This window comes from Oncorhynchus keta, chromosome 34 (genome assembly GCF_023373465.1).
Source record: "Oncorhynchus keta strain PuntledgeMale-10-30-2019 chromosome 34, Oket_V2, whole genome shotgun sequence".
Classification (NCBI taxonomy): domain Eukaryota; kingdom Metazoa; phylum Chordata; class Actinopteri; order Salmoniformes; family Salmonidae; genus Oncorhynchus; species Oncorhynchus keta.
Genome location: NC_068454.1, coordinates 29,603,475 through 29,622,368, shown reverse-complemented (window position 1 = coordinate 29,622,368; position 18,894 = coordinate 29,603,475).

Genomic DNA, 18,894 nt, shown 5'->3' with positions numbered 1-18,894 from the left:
TCGTGTGGTCAGGTGCCACAAAAAAGGACTCATGAAAATTGCAATTGGCTCAGAACAGGGCAGCACGGCCGGCCCTTGGATGAACACAGAGAGCTAATATTAATAATATGCATGTCAATCTCTCCTGGCTGAAAGTGGAGGAGAGATCATCACTAGATCAGGCACACTGCTTGCCCTCCATGACACCTACAGCACCCGATGTCACAGGAAGGCAAAAAAGATCACCAAGGACAACAACTACCTAAGCCACTGCCTGTTCACCCCGCTATCATCGAGAAGGTGAGATCAGTACAGGTGCATCAAAGCTGCAACCGAGAGACTGAAAAACAGCTTCTATCTCAAGGCCATGAGACTGTTAAATAGCCATCACTAGCCGGCTACAACCCGGTTACTCAACCCTGCACCTTAGAGGCTGTTGCCTTATATACACTACCAGTCAAGAGTTTTTCTTAATTTGTACAATTTTATACATTGCAGCATAATAATAAAGACAAACCTATGAAATAACACATAAGGAATCATGTAGTAACCAAAACAGTGTTAAACAAATCAAAATGTATTTTATATTTCAGAATCTTCAAAGTACCACCCTTTGCCTTTGACAGCTTTGCACACTCTAGGCATTCTCTCAACCAGCTTCATGAGGTAGTCACCTATAATGCATTTCAATTAACAGGTGTGCCTTGTTAAAAGTTCATTTTCTTAATGTGTTTGAGCCAATCAGTTGTTTGGTGACAAAGTGTGTGTGTGTGTGTGTGTGGGGGGAGTAGCCCTATTTGGTAAAAGACCAAGTCAATATTATGACAAGAACAGCTCAAATAAGCAAAGATAAATGACAGTCTATCGTTACTTTAAGACATGAAGGTCAGTCAAATACGGAAAATGTCAAGAACTTTGAAAATGCAGTCGCAAAAACCATTAAGCGCTATGATGAAACTGGCTCTCATGAGGACCGCCACAGGAATGGAAGACCCAGAGTTACCTCTGCTGCACAGGATAAGTTCATTAGAGTTATCAGCCTCAGAAATTGCAGCCCAAAGAAATGCTTCAGAGTTCAAGAAACAGACACATTTCAACATCAACTGTTCAGATGAGACTATGTGAATCAGGCCTTCATGGTTGAATTGCTGCAAACAAACCACTACTAAAGGAGACCAACAATAAGAACAGACTTGCTTGTGTGGGGTGCTTTGCTGGTGACACTGTCAGTGATTTATTTAGAATTCAAGGCACACTTAACCAGCATGGCTACCACAGCATTCTGCAGTGATACGCCATCCCAAAATGAGATGGTTTAGGATGAGTCGGACCGCAGAGTGAAGGAAAAGCAGCCAAAAAGTGCTCAGCATATGTGGGAACTCCTTCCAGACTGTTGGAAAAGCATTCCAGGTGAAGCTGCTTGAGAGAATGCCAAGAGTGTGCAAAGCTGTCATCAATGCAAAGGGTGGCTATTTGAAGAATCTCAAACATAACATATATTTGGATTTATTTAACACTCTGTTGATAACTACATGATTCCATAAGTGTTATTTCATAGTTGTGATGTCTTCACAATTATTCTACAATGTTGAAAATAGTAAAAATAAAGAAAAACCCTTGAATGAGTAGCTGTCCTAAAACTTTTGACCAGTAGTGTACATAGACATAATATAATAATAATATAATATAATAATATATAATAATATAATAATAATAATAATATAATATATGCCATTTAGCAGACGCTTTTATCCAAAGCGACTTACAGTCATGTGTGCATACATTCTACGTATGGGTGGTCCCGGGGATCGAACCCACTACCCTGGCGTTACAAGCGCCATGCTCTACCAACTGAGCTACAAAAGATCCACATGGAATCACTGGCCACTTTAATAATGTTTACATACTGCTATACTCATCACATTTACACATTTTTAATAAAAAAAAAAAAAATTTTAACCTTTATTTTACTAGGCAAGTCAGTTAAGAACAAATTCTTATTTTCAATGACGGCCTAGGAACAGTGGGTTAACTGCCTGTTCAGGGGCAGAACGACAGATTTGTACCTTGTCAGCTCTGGGATTTGAACTTGCAACCTTTCAGTTACTAGTCCAACGCTCTAACCACTAGGCTACCCTGCCGCCCCATACTGTATATACACATACTGTATTCTATTCTATTCTACTGTATGCCAATGCCAATCCGCCATTTGCTCGTCCTAATATTTATATATTTCTTACTTTTAGATTGATGCATTGTTGTTCGATACTACGGAACTGTTGGAGCTAAGAACACAAGCATTTCGCTACACCCGCAATAACATCTGCTAAATATGTGTGACCAATAACATTTGATTTGAGTATAGGGAGGAGTTCAGTCCCAGGGCCGTGAGTTTTGTGGGGAGCTTAGAGGGCACTAATGGTGTTGAAGGCCGAGCTTTAGTAAATTATCCTCACATACAGTATGCATTCCTTTGTCCAGGTGTGTGAGGGTGGTGTCGTCCGTTGATCTGTCGGGGCGAATTGGAGAGGGTTGAGTGTATCGGGGAGGGTTAGAAAAATATATATTTAACCAATTTTGTTTAACACAACAAAATGTGGAATAAGTTAAGGGGTATGAATACTTTCTGAAGTTATTGGTTTATGCAGTACAGGGATGGTTTCTGTTAGAGTTTCAGTGTAAATGCAATGTCTCTTTGGCTAACTGTGCCTCTTCCAAAAACTCTACGGTATATGTAATACAAGACAGTTCCAGCTTTCACTTTGGGTTGAATTATTAAATAGTTATGGACAGTTTATTTGTAAAATACTTTATAATATATCTCCAAGACACCAACACTCACCAAGACAATGGCACCAGGTAGCAGACTACTAGCATGCATGCTGCTCCCAGGCCAAGCCTATATCAACATAAAGTACTTTTTTTTTCTACTACACATTCCTGGCTAAAGACCATGCAAGGTATGACCCATGACAGGAACATGGTCATTTTGTTTTTGGTACTTTGAACGGCTGCGTCACAATTTGTTTACTTCCTAAAAGTAATTGAAACGTATCCATTGCCTTTCAAAGTTTTCCGCTGCTACTTTGTGTGTTTAAATGTACTGAGTTAGCTGACAAGCAGTGAGCAGTCCCAGCTGTGGTCCATACTGGCCCTGTCCACACCATGTACTAGCTACTCCTTTCTGGCTGTCACCCTGTTTCTACTTTAAACAGGGGAAGGAGAGGTAAAGCATGCAGTGTGATGGTGGTGCCAAACTGTACAATCACGGAAGCTTGGAAATATATTGTCTTTTAATATGTTGGGTGCAGTTATTTTATTTCTCTCATTAAATTACGATGTACAACTAACAACACTGACAGTTGAAACATTTGATGGGAAGCTGATATCTGTAATTCAAAAAGAAAGTATTGATTTATTTTGTCAATTTGCAAGTAAAATTTTATGGAACATTTTCATATTCAATCTCCTCTATTTTTGCAATCAGCTCGAGCAAATATTATCCAAAAGATAGTAACCAGAGAGATAGAGAGAGAGCCAGGGCTGTCTGTTGCTTTAGGGAGTAACATTATGGTTTGGGCGCATCAAGGTCTTTCATTTCACCGCCCACACACTGATTGTCAGACCTGCAGAAGGACGGCTTCTCCCTGGGCTATTCAGACAGTCTATTGTGCTATGTAAGCCAGCACAAACAATCATTCTTATGTTACATTTTATATACAGTACCAGTCAAAAGTTGGGACACACCTACTCATTCAAAGGCTTTCCTTCTTAATGTGTTTGAGCCAATCTATTGTGTTGTGACAAGGTAGGGATGGTATACAGAAGATAGCCCTATTTGGTAACAGACCAAGTCCATATATTGGCAAGAACAGCTAAAAAAATGCTAAGAAAAATGACAGTCCATTATTTTAAGACATGAAGGTCAGTCAATTCAGAAAATGTCAAGAACTTTGAAAGTTTCTTCAAGTGCAGTCACAAAATCTATCAAGCGCTATGATGAAACTGGAAGACCCAGAGTTACCTCTGCTGCAGAGGATAAGTTCATTAGAGCTATCAGTCTCAGAAATTGCAGCCCAAATAAATGCTTCAGAGTTCAAGAAACAAACACATCTCAAAATAAATTGTTCAGAGGAGACTGTGTGAATCAGGTCTTCATGGTTGAATTGCTGCAAACAAACCACTACTAAAGGACACCAATAATAAGAACAGAATTGCTTGGGCCAAGAAACACGAGCAATGGACATTAGACCGGTGGAAATCTGTCCTTTGGTGTGATGAGTCCAAATAGGAGATTTTTGGTTCCAATCGCTGTGTCTTTGTGAGACACAGAGTAGGTGAACGGATGCTCTCAGCATGTGTGGTTCCCACCGTGAAGCATGTAGGAGAAGGTGTGATGCTGTGGGGGTGCTTTGCTGGTGTCTGTGATTTATTTAAAATTCAAGGCACACTTAACCAGCATGGCTACCACAGCATTCTGCAGCGATACGCCATCCCATCTGGTTTGTGCTTAGTCCCACTATACATCTTTTCAACAGGACAATGACCCAACACACCTCCAGGCTGTGTAAGGGCTATTTGACCAAGGAGAGTGATTGAGTACTGCATCAGATGAAATGGACTACACAATCCCCCGACCTCAACCCAATTGAGATGGTGTGTATCAAGAATGGTCCGCCACCCAAAGGACATCCAGCCAACTTGACATAACTGTGTGAAGCATTGGAGTCAACATGGGCCAGCAGCTCTGTGGAATGCTTTCGACACCTTGTAGAGTTCATGTCTGATGAACTGAGGCTGTTCTGAGGGCAAAAAATGTGTTGTGATAATTGCGTTGTTTGCCCTATAACCTGTTAGTTCATATGCCTTGACACTGGGAGACAATAAGAAGACACAGTGGCAGAATACATTCAACCACACCCTTGTTTCATAACAAAACCAAAGAGCTACATCTGAATTCCACAAAACATATTGCATGTAACAAACAGTTACATGAACTACAGCATGGTCAAGCAAGTTAATGTTTCTGACATTTTCGGAGTGCTAAACAACTATTTATTTAGAACCACTGAGGGTTACATCGTTCACTCTGATTCTTTCTCCGGTGAGATACATTCAGCCTCTTGCAAATTGAAGGAAATGTATGAAACACAGAGAGACAAAAGATAAAATATTTGGTGTTTTTCTTTTTCTCCTGGTCATTTTGTTTTGGGAAGCCTGGCTTCCCTTAGCATCCATGAATACACACCACTGGTCCAAAGATGGCTTAAGAGCCACTTTTAGAAGTGGGGGGATATATTAAAACAATTTTTTATCCAGTTAGATGAACACTGCAAACAGCCTAGCGTCCGCATGGTCCTAAAGCAAACCTTTAACTTTGTATTATCATTTTCCATTATCGGGAATTTTAAATGTAAATATACAGTGGGGCAAAAAAGTATTTAGTCAGCCACCAATTGTGCAAGTTCTCCCACTTAAAAAGATGAGAGAGGCCTGTAAGATTCATCATAGGTACACTTCAACTATGACAGACAAAATGAGAAAAAAAAAATCTAGAAAATCACATTGTAGGATTTTTAATGAATTTATTTGCAAATTTATGCTCCACTGTACATATGTCTAGCACAATGCTTGATCAACATATGATATCCTAGTTTGATATGAGTGATTACCCACTGGGAACATAACATAATTTCATTGTGGGAATTTGGGTAATATTTGGTTGAGACATTGATTTATTTGATTTCAACCTTTATTCACCCACTCAAAAAGACAGACAGAAGTTTGTTGAATTACCAATGTTATCACTATGCTTTCAACCATTTAAAGGCACAACCAAATACCAATGGAAAAACAATGTCAGATTTTGGGTTTAGTTGTCATCTAAATGTGTTATCGCTGCACTTTCAACCATTTAAAAGCATCTCAGTGCAAGAGGCGTCACTGCAGTACCTGGTTCGAATCCAGGCTGCATCACATCCGGATGTGATTGGGAGTCACATAGGGTGGCACACAATTGGCCCAGCGTTGTCCAGGTTTGGCCGGGGTAGGCTGTCATTAGTTAATAAGAATTTGTTCTTAACTGTCTTGCCTAGTTAAATGAAACTTTGCAAATGCTATATTGGCCTTTGGAATGACTTCGATAGCAACATTAAATATATTTACTTATTAAGAGATCGCACATTGGTAGAAGTCAGTGACAAATATAAAAGCTAAACAATGCTGGGCTTGGTTAAAACCCTGGATGGGAGACCAAATTAATAGTTAAAAATCAACTCTCTAGGAGCCTATTTTTTTCTGATAGTAGATATAACCTTGAAGATATGACATTTGTTTCAAAGGTACAAATTCAACATATTTTATACAAGGTTTGTCTATGTTGAAAATTGGTTACAACGATTACATTACCCTGGGGTTGAAATTTCACCCTCAAAACAACAGTTTCCCCTGATTACTTTTTTCATATCCAATGTATTTTCCATTTAGATCCCATGTCATAATACATTGATAAACTACGCTGAAACAACATTGATTCAACCAGTTTGTGCCACATGAGGTGAGAAGTGCGCTGTCATTCCCTGACAATGGACAGCCTAACATGCATTATTTCTAACACAACAACATGTGATCATTGCAGACATATGCCTCTTTTCTTTTTTTAGTTTTTCTGGGATAGTCATCAAACAAAGTGTTTAAGGTAAAATGGTTTTCAAGGCCCACAATGCTCTTCATGTGCAGTGATTATGTGTATCTATAGGGTGAGTCTGACAGACACTATACTGATCCTCAGGCCTCCTCACCCCTGGAAGCTTCTAGAAGCCAGCCTCAGTCCAGCAGCAAATCTCTTCACTGATGGGTCAGAGATCAACCATGTGACCTGACCTTGTCATAAAAGATGTCATGGGTCCATCCTGAGGAGAAATAATCCTCCAACACCCTGTCAAGCACCTCCATGACTGTGTCCAGGATCTCTGCTGTCTGTCTAAGAGGATTAAAATGATTCAGGTAAAACTATGTTTGCTATGTTCAACTGGTCATTTTGGATGTCTTATGGAACAAAATAGCCATTAGAGGTGCTCAAAACTGACATCTTGCCTCGCTCCTCTCTCAGTGCCCAACTCTTCATCCACTCCTGCTCTTGACCTTGACATCCAAGTGCCATGTCAGGTCATTAACATTTACTACATCCCCACCCCATCCCGTGTGAAGGTTCTGTGAAGTTATGGGCTTTAGTCACATAGGGTATTGTAAAGAATTAGAGTAAAGCCTCATGTGAGTTTGTGAGACTGAGATAGTGCTAGTAAGACTGTGAGATGGGGCTAGTGAACAGAACAGCAGAATGAGAAGTTGAGCCAAGTAAAAAACGGTAAAAACAGGAATTGTAGATACTAAGGATAGAGAGCAGCAGCAGCCTAGTGAGAGAGCGAGTTGATGGATATTATAACCCCATCTTGGTCTACCACCCAACAGTTGGTCATGGGTATGAAATGGGCACCTGCATGGCAAGGTTGGCTGTCATGAAGGCGCTGCACTCGTGATCGGGCTGGGAACAGAGGCACAGCATGCACATTCCCCTCATAACACCAAGTGCAGCACAAATGGCCCCGAAGCTGTGAAAGGCCTGGCACCCTTCTCACATGTCAAAAAGAATCCCGGGCGTGCCAAAAGGCAAGCCGAGAACATAAACAATGCACACAAAGCCTCTCTGGCTTGTAAAATAACAATATCCTCCCTTTTGATCTCTGGTTGTGAGTTTAATAGCTTCACTCCCCTACATATTTATTTAGACAGTGAAGCTATACTACAGCATTTTGGATTTAAAAAAAAGAGGCAACAGTACAGAGTGTCACCTTTTATTTGGAGGTATTTTCATACCGTTTGCCACATTTAGAAATTAAAGCATTTTATGTATCTAGTCCCCCCATTTGAAGGTGTCATAAGTACAGTTCAAGTGGGAAGTTTACATACACTTAGGTTGGAGTCATTTAAACTAGTTTTTCAACCACTCCACATATTTATTTTAACAAACTATGGTCTTGGCAAGTCGGTAAGGACATCTACTTTGTGCATGACACAAGTAATTTTTCCAACAATAGTTTACAGATGGATAATTTCACTTATAATTCACTGTGGGTCAGAAGAAAACATACACTAAGTTGACTGTGCCTTTAAACAGCTTGGAAAATTGATGTCATGGCTTTAGAAGCTTCTGATAGGCTATTTGACATCATTTGAGTCAATTGGAGGTGTACCTGGGGATGTATTTCAAGGCCTACCTTCAAACTCAGTGCCTCTTTGCTTGACATCATGGGAAAATCAAAAGAAATCAGCCAAGACCTCAGGAAAAAAATTGTAGACCTCCACAATTCTGGTTCATCCTTGGGAGCAATTCCCAAACACCTGAAGGTACCACGTTCATCTGTACAAACAATAGTATGCAAGTATAAACACCATGGGACCATACAGCCGTCATACCGCTCAGGAAGGAGACACGGTCTTTCTCCTAGAGATGAACGTACTTTAGTGAGAAAAGTGAAAATCAATCCCAGAACAACAGCAAAGGACCTTGTAAAGATGCTGGAGGAAACAGGTACAACAGTATCTATATCCACAGTAAAACGAGTCCTATATCAACATAACCTGAAAGGCCGCCCAACATGGAAAAAGCCACTGCTCCAAAACCGTCATAAAAAAGCCAGACTATGGTTTGCAACTGCACATGGGGATGAAGATTGTACTTTCTGGAGAAATGTCCTCAGTTTACAGTTTGGCCATAATGGCCATAATGACCATTGTTATACCACCATAATGTTTGGAGGAAAAAGGGGGAGGCTTGCAAGCCAAAGAACACCATCCCAACCGTGAAGCACGGGGGTGGCAGCATCATGTTGTGGGGGTGCTTTGCTGCAGGAGGGACTGGTGCACTTCACAAAATAGATGGCATGATGAGGAAATATTGAAGCAACATCTCAAGACATCAGTCAGGAAGTTAAAGCTTGGTCACAAATGAGTCTTCCAAATGGACAATGACCCAAGCATACTTCCAAAGTTGTGGCAAAATTGCTTAAGGACAACAAAGTCAAGGTATTGGAGTGGCCATCACAAAGCCCTGACCTCAATTCCATAGACAATGTGTAGACAGAACTGAAAAACCGTGTGCGAGCAAGGAGGCCTACAAACCTGACTCAGTTACACCTTCTCTGCCAGGAGGAAAGGGCCAAAATTCATCCAACTTATTGTGGGAAGCTTGTGGAAGGCTACCTGAAATGTTTGACCCAAGTTAAACAATTTAAAGGCAATGCTACCAAATACTAATTGAGTGTATGTAAACTTCCCACTGAGAATGTGATGAAAGAAATAAAAGCTTAAATAAATAATTCTCTCTACTATTATTCTGACATTTCACATTCTTAAAATGAAGTGGTGATCCTAACTGACCTAAGACAGTGATTTTTTACTTGGAATAAATGTCAGGAATTGTGAAAAACTGACTTTAAATGTATTTGGCTAAGGTGTATGTAAACTTTTGACTTCAACTGTATATCATTTCAGACATACTGTAACGTCGTTCGTCTGTTGTAAGAAGAGAGTCAGACCGAAATGCAGCGTGTAGGTTACTCATGACTTCAATGAACAGAATAGCGGTGCATGAAATAACTGAAATACAAAAACAACTAACGAAACGAGAAACTAATTACAGCCTATCTGGTGACTACAACACAGAGACAGGAACAAACACCCACAAAATACAAAGCGAAACTCAGGCTGCCTAAATACGGTTCCCAATCAGAGACAACGAAGAGCACCTGACTCCAATTGAGAATCGCCTCAGGCAGCCAAGCCTAACAACACCCCTAATCAGCCGCGATCCCAAATATTACAAACCCCAATACGAAACACAACATATAAACCCATGTCATACCCTGGCCTACCCAAACATATAACAAAAACACAAAATACAATGACCAAGGTGTGACAGAACCCCCCCCTAAGGTGCGGACTCCCGGACGCACCTCAAGAGCATAGGGAGGGTCCGGGTGGGCGTCTGTCCATGGTGGCGGTTCTGGCTCGGGACGTGGACCCCACTCCATAAATGTCCTATTTCCTCCCCTTCGCGTCCTGGGATAATCCACCTTCTCCGCCGACCATGGCCTAATAGTCCTCACCCAGATCCCCACATAACTGAGGAGCAGCTCGTGACAGAGGGGCAGCTCGGGACAGAGGGGCATCTCAGGACAGAGGGGCATCTCAGGACAGAGGGGCAGCTCGGGACAGAGGGGCAGCTCGGGACAGAGGGGCAGCTCGGGACAGAGGGGCAGCTCGGGACAGAGGGGCAGCTCGGGACAGAAGCAGCCCGGGACTGAGGGGAAGCCCAGTACTGAGAGGAAGCCCAGTACTGAGAGGAAGCCCAGTACTGAGAGGAAGCCCAGTACTGAGATGAAGCTCAGGCAGGTAGTAGGCTCCGGTAAATCCTGGCTGGCTGGTGGAACTGGATGATTCAGGTTGACAAGCAGATCTGGAAGAGATCGGTTGTCTGGCGGCGCTGGGCAGACTGGCGGCGCTGGGCAGACTGGGAGCTCTGGCGGCGCTGGGCAGACTGGGAGCTCTGGCGGCGCTGGGCAGACTGGGAGCTCTGGCGGCGCTGGGCAGACTGGGAGCTCTGGTGGCGCTGGGAAGACTGGCAGCGCTGGGAAGACTGGCGGCACTGGCGGCGCTGGGCAGACGGGAGACTCCGGCAGCGCAGGAGAGGAGAAAGGCTCTGGCTGCGCTAAACAGGCGGGAGACTCCGACAGCGCAGGAGAGGAGAAAAGTGCTGGCTGCGCTGAACAGGCGAGGCGCACTGGAGGCCTGGTGCGTGGTGCTGGAACTGGTGGTACTGGATCGAGGACACGCACAGGAAGCCTGGTGCGGGGAGCTGCTACCGGAGGACTGGTGTGTAGAGGTGGCTCTGGATAGACCGGACCATGCAGGCGCACTGGAGCTCTTGAGCACCGAGCCTGCCCAAGCTTACCTGGCTCGATGCCCACTCTAGCCCGGCCAATAGGAAGGGCTGGTATGTGCCGCACCTGGCTCTGCACCCGCACTGGAAACACAGTGCGCTCCATAGCATAACACGGTGCCTGCCCGGTCTCTCTAGCCCAACGGTGAGCACAGGGAGTTTGCGCAGGTCTCCTACCTGGCATAACTATTCTCCCTTCTAGCCCCCCCCCAATAATTTTTTTGGGCTGCTTTTCAGGTTTCCTTGCCAACCGTGTTCCCTCGTATCGTCGGCTCCTATCTCCGGCTGCCTCTGCTCTCCTTAGTGCCTCCACCTGTTCCCATGGGAGGCGATCTCTTCCGGCCAATATCTCCTCCCAAGTGTAACAACCTTTACCATCCAACACGTCTTCCCATGTCCATACTCCGAATAATTCGTCCTCCTTTTTCTGCTCCAGCTGTCTACGTCGTTGCCAGTTTACACGCTGCTCGGTCCGTGAGAGGTGGGTGTTTCTGTAACGTCGATCGTCTGTTGTAAGAAGAGAGTCAGACTGAAATGCAGCGTGTAGGTTACTCATGACTTTAATGAACAGAATAGCGGTGCATGAAATAACTGAAATACAAAAACAACAAACGAAACGAGAAACTAATTACAGCCTATCTGGTGACTACAACACAGAGATAGGAACAAACACCCACAAAATACAAAGCGAAACTCAGGCTGCCTAAATACGGTTCCCAATCAGAGACAACGAAGAGCACCTGACTCCAATTGAGAATCGCCTCAGACAGCCAAGCCTAACAACACCCCTAATCAGCCGCGATCCCAAATATTACAAACCCCAATACGAAACACAACATATAAACCCATGTCATACCCTGGCCTACCCAAACATATAACAAAAACACAAAATACAATGACCAAGGCGTGACACATACAGTGCCTTGCGTAAGTATTCGGCCCCCTTGAACTTTGCGACCTTTTGCCACATTTCTGGCTTCAAACATGAAGATATAAAACTGTATTTTTTTGTGAAGAATCAACAACAAGTGGGACACTATCATGAAGTGGAATGACATTTATTGGATATTTCAAACTTTTTTAACAAATCAAAAACTGAAAAATTGGGCGTGCAAAATTATTCAGCCCCTTTACTTTCAGTGCAGCAAACTCTCTCCAGAAGTTCAGTGAGGATCTCTGAATGATCCAATGTTGACCTAAATGACTAATGATGATAAATACAATCCACCTGTGTGTAATCAAGTCTCCGTATAAATGCACCTGCTCTGTGATAGTGTGACAACACAGAGGCGGATGCAAGATGCAAGCAACGATGGTTTAATGAATACAGTTTACAACAGCAACAGGACAGACAGACTGTACTCAGACGGAATCCGACCCAGGGACTAGGGCGCATCTTCCAATGATAGCGTGCTGAGAAATCCAGGGGAGTGTGTCCGGATGGGTAGGAAGGAGCACAGCAGATAATCCACACAAGGGCGGCGAGAGAAGAGCACAGACACACGACACAACCTCAGGGAAGTAACAACGATCTGACAACAAGAAACACTGGTTACAGAACATATAAAGGGAAGATAAGTGGTTCCAGCTGGCGCAGACAATCAGGCCGAGATTGGGAACCACGCCCACACAAACACGGGAGAGAGAGAGAGAGAGAGAGAGAGAGAGAGAGGCAGTGGATTCATGAACCGTGACAATACCCCCCTAGGAACGCCTCTTGGCGTTCCCAGGCGAATTTACCTGTCGATTGAAATCATCGATAAGGGAGTGATCCAGAATGTCCCTAGCAGGTATCCAACTTCTCTCCTCCGGGCCGTAACCCTCCCAGTCCACCAGGTACTGGAATCCGCGTCCCCTCCTTCTAGAGTCCAAAATACGATTGACAGAAAAGGTGGGTTCCCCATCAAAAAGTCGTGGCGGCGGGGGAACCGGGACCGGCGGGTTAATGCGTGCCTGAAACACAGCCGGACCGCCACCGGACTAATGATCCTGGTGACTTTGAACGGGCCGATAAATTTGGGGGCAAGCTTGTTCGAAACGGATCGGAGTGGAATGTTCTTCGTAGAAAGCCACACTCTTTGGCCAACGACGTATACTGGAGGCTTCGACCGGTGGCGATCGGCCTTAGCCTTGGTGCGCGCCCCACCCGGAGAAGAGTCTCACGGGCTCTGCTCCATGTGTGACGGCACCTCTGGATGAAAGCGTGAGCGGAAGGAATAGTGACCTCGGACTCCATACTGGGAAAGATAGGTGGCTGGTAACCTAAACTACACTCAAACAGAGAGAGACCCGTAGCTGCCACTGGCAACGAATTGTGAGCGTACTCAACCATAGAGAGTTGTTGACTCCAGGAAGAGGGATTCTTAGAAACCAAACATCGCAACACTCTCTCCAAATCTTGGTTGGCCCTCTCCGTTTGACCGTTGCTCTGGGGATGAAACCCTGAAGACAGGCTGACACTCGCTCCCAGTAACCTACAAAACTCTTGCCAAAACTTGGACACAAATTGGGGCCCCCTGTCAGAAACTACGTCCATCGGCAGGCCATGTAAGCGAAAGACGTGATCGACGACAGCTACCGCTGTCTCCTTGGCAGATGGTAATTTAGGCAATGGAATAAAATGAGCCGCCTTCGAGAACCGGTCCACCACGGTCAACACCACCGTCTTGCCCTGGGAGGGCGGGAGGGCGGTAACAAAATCTAGCGCGATGTGGGACCAGGGTCTCGAAGGGACCGACAGCGGTTGGAGTAACCCATCTGGGGGTCGATTAGAAGTCTTCCCAGTGGCACAAACCGAGCAAGCCAAGACAAAACTGTGAATGTCACGAGCCATCAGTGGCCACCAAAAGCGTTGCTTAACCAAAAGCTAGTGCGGCTGACTCCTGGATGACATGCTATGTTGGAGCAATGCCCCCACCGAATAACATCGGACCGACACCCCTCCGGCACAAACAACCGATTAGGCGGGCAACCGGGCGGAGGCGTTACCCCTTCTAAGGCCGTTTTGACACTCGATTCAACCTCCCATGTGAGTGTGGATACTACTAGGGTCCCGGGTAGGATACACTCGGGAGTGGATGGGCGTTCGGAATGGTCAAAAATGCGAGAAAGGGAATCGGGTTTGACATTCTTGGAACCCGGGCGATACGAGAGAGAGAAGTCAAAACGTCCGAAAAGAGTGCCCACCGCGCCTGCCTGGAGTTGAGTCGCTTGGCGGTTCTGATATATTCCAAATTCTTGTGATCGGTCCAAACTATAAAAGGTACCCCGAACCCTCTAACCAATGGCGCCACTCCTCCAGTGCTAACTTCACTGCCAACAACTCTCTGTTGCCAATGTCGTAGTTGCGTTCCGCAGGTGATAACCGATGGGAAAGGAACGCACAAGGGTGCATCTTGTCGTCAGAAGAGGAACGTTGGGAAAGTACCGCACCTACCCCCACCTCTGAAGCGTCCACCTCTACTACGAACTGACGCGAGGGATCGGGAGCTATGAGGATGGGAGCCGAAACAAAGCGGCTCTTGAGTTTGGCGAATGCAGCCTCGGCTGTATCGGACCACCTGAACGTCACTCTGGGGGAGGTTAAGGCGGTAAGAGGAGCGACTATCTGACTAAAGTTGCGAACGAAACGCCGGTAGAAATTGGCGAATCCCAGAAACCTCTGTAGGGCCTTACGGGAATCTGGGCTTGGCCAATCCACCACAGCCTTAACCTTGTCAGGATCCATGCGAATACCCTCAGTCGAGACGATGTAACCTAGGAATGGAACGGATTGTGCATGAAAAATGCATTTCTCCGTCTTGACAAAAAGTCCATTCTCCAACAACCTCTGAAGCACTCGTCTGACGTGCTGAACGTGTTCCTGGAGAGAAGAAGAAAAATCAGTATGTCATCCAGGTAAACATATATGAACTGATCAATCATATCTCTCAGCACGTCATTGACGAGTGCCTGGAAAACCGCTGGGGAGTTGGATAGCCCAAAAGGCATGACCAAATATTCGAAGTGCCCTCTGGGGTGTTAAACGCGGTCTTCCATTCGTCCCCCTTATGCGAACCAAATGATATGCATTACGTAAATCCAACTTAGTGAACACGGATGCTCCCTGTAACCTTTCAAAGGCTGAGGACATCAACGGTAAGGGATAGGTATTCTTCACTGTGATGTTATTCAACCCACGGTAATCAACGCAAGGACGCAGAGATCCGTCCTTCTTCCCCACAAAGAAGAACCCCGCCCCGCTGGAGAAGAGGAAGGACGAATGAATCCAGATGCCAGAGAATCAGAGATGTATCTCTCCATAGCCTCCCTCTCAGGAACAGAGAGTGAATATAACTTGCCTTTAGGCGGAGACTCACCTGGCAATAATTCTATTGCACAGTCATAGGGACGATGCGGAGGAAGAGAAGCAGCACGGGACTTACTGAACACCTCCTTCAGGTCGAGGTATTCAACGGGCACGTTAGACAAATCCACTGCCTCCTCTAGAAACACAGAATCAGACACAGACGAACAGGCAGACACTAAACAGGACTCAAGACACTTGTTACTCCACATGGATATAGAGTTATGACCCCAGTCAACTCTGGGGTTGTGTTGGGTGAGCCAAGGGTGGCCGAGGACTAATGGTGCAAGGGGTGAGTCCATGAGTAGAAATGATAGTGTCTCAGTGTGATTGCCAGAAGTGATGAGTGTGATAGGTTCAGTGGTGTGAGAAATGTTGGGGAGTTCTTGACCATTGAGAGCGTTGACGGATATCTTGTGCGTGAGTGAGGTGATAGGAATCTGGAGTTTGTGAGCGAGCTTGAAGTCCATGAAATTACCCTCTGCTCCTGAGTCCAGTAAGGCTTGGGTGTCGTGCGTGTGGGTGGCCCATCTTAGTCTTACCGGAAGGAGAGTAGATGATGAGGTCTTCTCTGTGGTGACACCACCCGATAGTAGCCTCATGTTTACTACCGGGCCTGATCTTTTACCGGGCAGGAGTGGATAAAGTGGCCCGCTCTACCACAGTAGAGACAGAGTCCTTGGGATCTCCGCCTCTCCCTCTCTTCCCGGGAGAGGCGAGCTCTCCCAGCTGCATGGGTTCATGAGCGGAGGCTGAACTGGCCGTGTTCCCGCCGCTGGCATGCCCGCCCTCCGTGTCGTTATACGGTCTGTTAGGGCATGCTCGGCGGCCAATACGACTCAGACGAGCGTCGACCCTCAAGGCTAGTTCCACTAGTCCGTTTAAACTCCTGGGAAGGTCCAGAACATAAATCTCCTTCTGGATCCGGTCCTCCAGCCCATGCAGGAACATGTCCCACTGCGCCTCCTCGTTCCACTGACACTCTGCGGCCAGAGTGCGGAATTGGATGGAGTATTCCGATACTGAACGGTCTCCTTGGCGAAGGTCAGCGAGTAGTCTGGCCGCTTCCCTACCCGCCACGGCCCGATCGAAGACCCTTCTCATCTCCTCGGAGAGTGTCTGGAAAGAGGTGCAGCATGGGCCCTGGTTCGCCCACACCGCCGTTCCCCAAAGAGCCGCTTTGCCTGATAGCAGTGTGAGTACGAATGCTACCTTAGACTGTTCACGGTTGAAGGTCCGTGGCTGCAACGAGAAATGCATGGAACATCTCGTAAGAAAGGCTCTGCAATAGTCAGGATCACCTGAATAACCCTCTGGTGTCGGTAGCCGTGGCTCTAGCTGGGAATCCGGCTCTGGCGGGGCGGGTTGAACTGCCGGTGTAGGTGGCGCAGCGGAACCCCTCAGATGTTGTAATTGTTGGATCAGCTGGGCTACCTGCGTCGCAAGGGCTTCTACTGCCCGACCTGTGCTGGAGATGTTCTCCTCTTGTTGATCCATTCTCGTGATACTGCGGGAAATGAATTCGGTCAGACTCGTTGAACTCGCTGCATCCATGGTCTGGTCAGATCGTTCTGTGACAACACAGAGGCGGATGCAAGATGCAAGCAACGATGGTTTAATGAATACAGTTTACAACAGAAACAGGACAGACAGACTGTACTCAGACGGAATCCGACCCAGGGACTAGGGCGCATCTTCCAATGATAGCGTGCTGAGAAATCCAGGGGAGTGTGTCCGGATGGGTAGGAAGGAGCACAGCAGATAATCCACACAAGGGCGGCGAGAGAAGAGCACAGACACACGACACAACCTCAGGGAAGTAACAACGATCTGACAACAAGAAACACTGGTTACAGAACATATAAAGGGAAGATAAGTGGTTCCAGCTGGCGCAGACAATCAGGCCGAGATTGGGAACCACGCCCACACAAACACGGGAGAGAGAGAGAGAGAGAGAGAGGCAGTGGATTCATGAACCGTGACAGATAGTCTCAGAGGTCCGTTAAAAGCGCAGAGAGCATCATGAAGAACATGGAACACACCAGGCAGGTCCGAGATACTGTTGTGAAGAAGTTTAAAGCCGGATTTGGATACAAAAAGATTTCCCAAGCTTTAAACATCCCAAGGAGCACTGTGCAGGCGATAATATTGAAATGGAAGGAGTATCAGACCACTGCAAATCTACCAAGACCTGGCCGCCCCTCTAAACTTTCAGCTCATACAAGGAGAAGACTGATCAGAGATGCAGCCAAGAGGCCCATGATCACTCTGGATGAACTGCAGAGATCTACAGCTGAGGTGGGAGACTCTGTCCATTGGACAACAATCAGTCGTATATTGCACAAATCTGGCCTTTATGGAAGAGTGGCAAGAAGAAAGCCATTTCTTAAAGATATCCATAAAAAGTGTTGTTTAAAGTTTGCCACAAGCCACCTGGGAGACACACCAAACATGTGGACGAAGGTGCTCTGGTCAGATGAAACCAAAATTGAACTTTTTGGCAACAATGCAAAACGTTATGTTTGGCGTAAAAGCAACACCGCTCATCACCCTGAACACACCATCCCCACTGTCAAACATGGTTGTGGCAGCATCATGGTTTGGGCCTGCTTTTCTTCAGCAGGGACAGGGAAGATGATTAAAATTGATGGGAAGATGGATGGAGCCAAATACAGGACCATTCTGGAAGAAAACCTGATGGAGTCTGCAAAAGACCTGAGACTGGGACGGAGATTTGTCTTCCAACAAGACAATGATCCAAAACATAAAGCAAAATCTACAATGGAATGGTTCAAAAATAAACATATCCAGGTGTTAGAATGGCCAAGTCAAAGTCCAGACCTGAATCCAATCGAGAATCTGTGGAAAGAACTGAAAACTGCTGTTCACAAATGCTCTCCATCCAACCTCACTGAGCTCGAGCTGTTTTGCAAGGAGGAATGGGAAGAAATTTCAGTCTCTCGATGTGCAAAACTGATAGAGACACCCCAAGGGACTTACAGCTGTAATCGCAGCAAAAGGTGGCGCTACAAAGTATTAACTTAAGGGGGCTGAATAATTTTGCACGCCCAATTTTTCAGTTTTTGATTTGTTAAAAAAGTTTGAAATATCCAATAAATGTCATTCCACTTCATGATTGTGTCCCACTTGTTGTTGATTCTTCACAAAAAATACAGTTTTATATCTTTATGTTTGAAGCCTGAAATGTGGCAAAAGGTCGCAAAGTTCAAGGGGGCCGAATACTTTCGCAAGGCACTGTATGCAATGATATAAGTGCATTTGCCCATATTATGGGCAAATTTACTTATGTGTATTAAATTAGTCAAAAGTTTTGTGTTTGGTCCCATATGACTACAAACTTGTTGGATGCATTTGCAGTTTGTTTTTGGTTGTATTCCAGATGATGTCCCTAATAAAAATGAATGTTAAATAAAGTATTGTGTCATTTTCAAGTCACATTTTTATTGCAAATAAGAATCTAATATTTTTTGGAACACTTCTATGTTAATGTGAACCAACAAAATCAAAATCAAATCAAATTGTATTAGTCACATGCAGCGAATACAACAGG